We start from the raw sequence: 6,442 nt of genomic DNA, 5'->3' as shown, positions 1-6,442 counted from the left end.
CCCTCCTCTTTCACTTCCCCATCCCACTCTTCCTTTCCCCTCCCCTCCGGCGCGGGCCATGCGTATGTGAGGACCTCCCCTACACCTCCGAGGAGTACGACGGGCGGAGAGTGAGTTGATATTGGGAGGGGAAGAGGAAGACGGCGGCGGGACGCGTGGACGAGGAGGAGGAGGAGGTGGGATTTTTCGATTCATTCCGGAGATCCCATTCATGAGATCGGGTTCCTACTGATCCAAATGATTGAACTATTCAACTGCGAAGAACTCTCATTTTCACTGGCTGAGTAGGTGTCGAGGTAATCTACATCTACATAAAAATCTGCACTAATTACACTTTTCGCTTGTGAAGAACTCTCATTTTCAAACCTAGGTAGTTGTCGAGGTATTCTACGTCTACATAATACCCTGCACTAATTTTAAATTTCACTCCTAGGTCGGCTATCTACACAATACCTGCACTAATTACACAATTCAACTGTGAATAACTATCATTTTCATAGACCAGGTAGGTGTCGAGGTAATCTACATAATACCCTGCTAGACTACTCATTAAGGGAATGTACCTATGAAGGTAGAACATGCAAAACATGTGCATATAGATGATGCGGAATCATGTTCATCCTTCCAATCACGGGACTACATAGAGGATGCTCCATTGCGTAGGTACTATAGAACCTTGGTTTATGTTGCTAACTCAGGTGCTTTTTAATGTTACTTAATTTGCTATGTTATAAGTTTGCTAATGTTATAAGTTTGCTATGTGATGCAAACTGAGAGGTAATGTAGGCACGTATGGGTAGAGGTCAACTTAGTCCAAGCCACAAGCGTATGAGCATCACGCTGTCAATTCCTAAGAGCAATAGTGTATGCAAGGTTTCACAAATTCTAATTATACTACACTATTTTGCAATCACGTGTCCACCAAAACTGTTTCCTACTAAACTAAATAATTACACTATTCCACAGGAAAAAACTCTCTTTCATCTTAATAGGTGTTCTACACGCAACGTGTGAATTCAAAATTGATGCTGAAAACATCGTATCACTCCCAATAACGAGTAAAAACTGTACTCCGACAGTATTTACATCCCACGTTGCTTAGATAAATAGTAATTAAAAACATAGGCCTTTGAAGTTGAATAAAAGTTGAAACCATAAACTTATGGTGATTATGGATAGATGCATTCAGAGAATGTGGAACCAAACATTCGCAAACATCGTTCACGCAGTGGTTTCTCAGCTATCGCAGTACAGTCCCTGTTTTTACCCCCACGGGGCTTTCCGGAATGCTCACAGTTATCGCTCACCGTCCGAACATCCCAAATTTTATGATAACGTTGTTCCATTTCCTTGATTTTCTGTTGGAGCCTTTATTTTTTCGCCCAAGTTTTTCATTAATGCAGTCATTGTCAAGAAAGTCGAATCTAAACCTTAAAAGTGGAGATTTTCTCTTATGCAGTCATTTTTTAATCGATTTTATGATCTCCTCGAAGATAGATGATGATAGATAGATATGATAGATATTTTTCTATTGAAGTATATTAATGCTGTCAATGAGGTACCGTGCTGAACTTGGATTCCCCAATAGAAATCCAGTCAGAAATTGTCACATGGGGACGTAAAACGCGAGTAAGATTCTCAGAACGATCGATACGGGATACGGAAAACGAGAGGATGTTACCCCCGCTCCATTAACACTCTTAGAGTGGACGGGGAATAAAAGGTGCGGGAGATGGTGAGGAAATTATTTTTAAAACCGAACGAGGCTAGCGGGATTCGATTCTGGGAATTTCCCTCCCGATTTAGCGCGCGCCCGCAGAAAGAAAGACGCCTAACGCGCACGTCACTGTTGAGAGTTGTAGGAGGACGAGAGGAGAAAAAAAATATCGTTAAAATCCCACTGCGCGCGTGTATATTATGTGATCTCTCGGCGCGCTCAGCAGGTGGGAGGGGAGGGGAAGGCGGGAGAGATCTCTTACGCACGGCCGAGCAACCCCACCTTCTCTCAAAAACCTGCTCCTCCCCACCCCCATCACTTCTTCACACTCCCCCTTTCACCAGCCAACCTACCTCACTCTGCTGCCCCGCGCGACCGTCTATCCAGAGATGCTTTGCCGGTCGTGAGCTACGTTCCGTTCTCCATGTGTTCGAGTCATTGGGATAGCAGCGGGAGCACATGGCATTCGGAGCAGAAGGAATTAATCCGTGAATTTTCTCATATATTCATGACAAAAAAAAAAAACCATCAGCTCCATTCTTGATTAGGCTGACCCCTTTGTCCAAAAGATTTCATACTATGAGCGGAGTAGTTGTATTTAGAAAAGATCTCAGAATGAACGATTAATTTATACCTATCGTAAGGGACCATTTCTAACAAATATTTTAAGCCGAGCTCTGAAAGAGCGAAGATTCCTAATTAAATATGGAAAGCAACCGAGCACCTCAGTAAAATAGTGTCAAGTGATATTTTTCAATTCCCCAGAACAATAGTATATATGCAAGGTTACTTACTACTTACTCTAATTTCCAATCGCGTTTTCACCAAAACTGTTCTGTCATTCGACGTTTTATCTGTTATGTATCAGTTTGATAATAATTAGCTATATTGCGCTTCTCAATGGAAAAAAAGATATTTACAAGATTCCTCGGGGAAAAGCGGCTGCCTCGCCCCGGAAGAGTTAGTCAATTTTGGCTGATGATCGCAGGTCCTTGATGCGAGAAAACACGCAGAAATAGAGGCGAGTTAGATGAGTTGAACGCGGCTTATTCTTTATCTATCTCAAGAGATTATTTACCAATTATATTGCTATTGTATTTTCGTGGAATTACCACGTTTTATGGGAAGAGCGTGTAACATGAATGAGTGAAAATTTAACGGCTGAAATAGAGTCCAAAGAACTGATTCTTACGCTTAAAACTAAATACCTAAAGACTGTTATTTAAGTTAATCTTAAAAATTAAGCGGCGTTTATTTTGTATTTGATTTCAATTCATTTCTAATTTATAAAAAAATTCACTCATCGTTGAAAATGATTTTTCTTGTTGAAACTTGGATTATAACAACTATACGACTTGAACTTTAATGCCTACTTAAAAGAGAGAAAGTAGGTATTTGGTCTTATTTTAAATCCTGCGCGAAATCCTTCTATCCTTGTCTTCTGCTTTCAATTTTGGACACCACTATTATTACCTATCACCTTTGACCAGTTTCATCTTATATTAAACATATCCTAAAATATATTCGGGGGAAAGAATGTTCACTAGATTAAATATTTTTGCGGTGTGTACGACTTGATCATCATTTGCCTTCGTTTTCATTGTTTATATGGTATTTCTTATGCATAATTCGGGCTCATAATGCAAGTGATGATGGAACTTGATATTCTTGAAGTATGAAAGGAATTTTAGACGGGAAAATTTTTATCTTAAATGTATTTTGAGTCTTAATTTTTTAAAACACAAGTCACCTCTGGATCACCACAATTCATTTATCCACCTATCATTCCTAATATCCTCTCATAAATCTTCAGCACACTGTTTTTTTTCATTCTCCTCGCATTGAAATTTGCCATCGTAAATAATCCTCTCCACCAACCGGCCAGCATCCCCTCCGTTCGTCCGCGCGTTCTACATCATAGTACATCCGGTGCATTGTCTTCATCCATCTCCGACTCTGCTTCCGATCTCTTATCAAGGATCCCATTCTTTAGTCAAAGCGCAACCGAAAAACCTTGAGACTCCACACATGCCGTGCGAGAGGCATTTCTCATGTTTTTTTTCACATAATACCTCTAGATATATCAAATTTTTGGATTCCTAAGTCGACCTGACATCAGTTTCCTCAATAAATGACAAGGTAATTAAAGGATGCATTCCAGAACTTGTCTCATTCTTGAGTTTTCACTCTACCACGTTGGTTTTGATGGTAGACTCAAGTTGAGATAGACTTCGAGTTCGTATTTTAGAGACAAGCTTCAGCTCAACTCTCTTGAGCTAGAGTAATCGGTAGTAATGCTCAGTCAAAAAAATTTACAAAAAAAATACATTTACCAAAGCTTTTGCCACTCATGGTCTCCCGCTCGTATAAAACACTAGCGTTACCGGAGTACAATAACACGAGCAGAAGTATTTTTACAAGACATGTTTCATTTAAAAAAACTTAATGACGGAAAACTACGCGATGCGTTTACGAACGAAATGAGATCATTACACAGCTTTTACCCGTATTAGGGTAACAATATCCAGGCGCTTGGAGGCTGTGTGCTAGGCTTAGATCACTGGAGCGATTAAAAGCAATTATATTACAGAGAAACACGGAGAACATTATCTTAGAACCTCCCTATATTTCCAGGTCCGTCAGTAATGATAAGTATGAACAATATTTTTCCGAAACACCGTAATTAATTTTCTCCCGATCAAGAAATAACTTTAATCGGTGCTTGGCTGAACAGTCTAATTCCTCCAAACGCAGTTTTTATTTATTTATTTGTATTCTTTACAGCGGTTGGTTCCCAAAATCCCGGCTACACGGCTATTTAGGCGGCTAGCGGGGATTTATGTAGATGCACTTATTTGATGGGTCATTTATTTTTTAGTTAATTTGTCAGTAAACTACTTTCACATACGTTTACACTTTTTCTGTCGTCGTAGTTTCTTCCGTGAACAGTTGCGTGAGGTTATTCACATACATGTCGGAGAAATATTTTTTCTCGGTCTATTTTTGTGGACACACGAAAGTTGTTGTGTTCGTACGTTGAATTCTCATCATGACATGCATTCTCGCAAGAGGCAGTGCGTGTTCACGTAGGCATAAGACAACCAGAAGAGTAGAAGCAACGTGCATTCATATGCAGAGGTCAAATAATATATCGATTTTACATCGAATAGCACAGAAATCAGTCAAAAAGGCTGATTTGAAATAAAACAAAATGGAATCGAGCCACAAAAATTATGACAGTTGTTGTCCCTGGAGTAAATCCGTAGACTTCGCAAAACATTGTTATGGAAAAGCAAACCCCTAGTAATTATGCACAGATTTTTATACAACTATCGTTTCGGCGTAGAACGCCATAATCAAGCTCAAGACAATATTTTAACATACGCACTTTGAAAACATGTTTGCATAAATAAATGATGCTTAGCTGCCAAAATCTTTGTTTTTCAATGGCAATTAAAAAATTATGGCGACATTACTTATTCTGTTTACATTTACGTCAATTGATTACTTTTTTTTTACAAAAAATCGAGTGCTGAGTTTTAATGAATATTTTTTTCATATTTAGTTTTTCATTTTCTCAAGGATTTGTTCAAAAGATGAACTAAATTACTGTGCAAACGATTCGTTTTGTTCATATTCCGAGTGAACTCTAAATTTTGCAGTTACTGCTCTGGTAGTTCTCGATTATCACATCTGACAGCTCATATTCATTCCATTCAAATTTTTTGTTGCTCTTGACCATCTTTATTTATATTTATCTTGTGAAGTTCTTGAATATGTTTAATAAATTAATAAAAAAACCTAGGCAAGACAATTTTGATCAAATGACCCATTGGCGTTTTCTAAAGCTCGAGTGATGGATTGAATTTGATTTCGAGTTCCCTTGATAACGTAGGAAAACGGCTCAAATGACAATTTTACGAAATGCCTCCTACGAAGGTGATATCTAGCCGCGCGTTGCGTTTCTCTGAAAGACGGTACGAGCGATGGTATCAGCGGTGGAAAAAGGGACGTGTCGAGAGGTGGGAAAAAGGCTGGAATTTTCATCCCTGGAGCCACCGCGAAAATGATTGCGTGAAACTGTCATTTTTCCGACACCATCGTGTAGATTCTTGATTTGACAAAGGAAAACAACTTTTTAAGTCAGTCATCCGAGTGAAACTGGTCGCTCATTTACTTCCATGTGAAGTAACTGTCTGCATAAATACTTATATTAACAGTATTAAGACCTGACGAAACCCAATAAAATGCAAAAGAAACTGCTATCGAGAGGTAATAGCCAACGTGGTTAAAACCCAGAAACCATTTAGCCACTGTGATTCTCTTTGCTGTATTTATATTTTGTAAACTGCTCCTATTCTACTTGATTTTCAGATGCAAATCCGATTTTACACTCTGCAAGTGTTTGCAATTTCAAGCAGTCAGTTGATATGGAAACTCCTTGTTTTCTTTATGATTATTTATTATATCACATTGATGCATGTACTTTGAGTGACCGACATCATTTTTGTACAATTTTTTATATAAGTTTCCATTTTTTAAATGTTTCATTTTCTGAAGTTCACTTATTGTTTTTTTGTATTTGATTTTTGATTTTTTTAGTGTTTTGTGTCGATTTGGTGCCTTGGTTACAGAGGGAAAACTTATCGATTGTTGTGGAGTGAGCCATATTGATATGTAATGAATAAAGGAAGATAAAATAGTGTCAAATAATATTGAAGTTTT

The sequence above is a fragment of the Ischnura elegans genome, chromosome 7 (genome assembly GCF_921293095.1).
Source record: "Ischnura elegans chromosome 7, ioIscEleg1.1, whole genome shotgun sequence".
In the NCBI taxonomy this organism is placed as follows: domain Eukaryota; kingdom Metazoa; phylum Arthropoda; class Insecta; order Odonata; family Coenagrionidae; genus Ischnura; species Ischnura elegans.
This window is presented reverse-complemented; position numbering follows the sequence as displayed.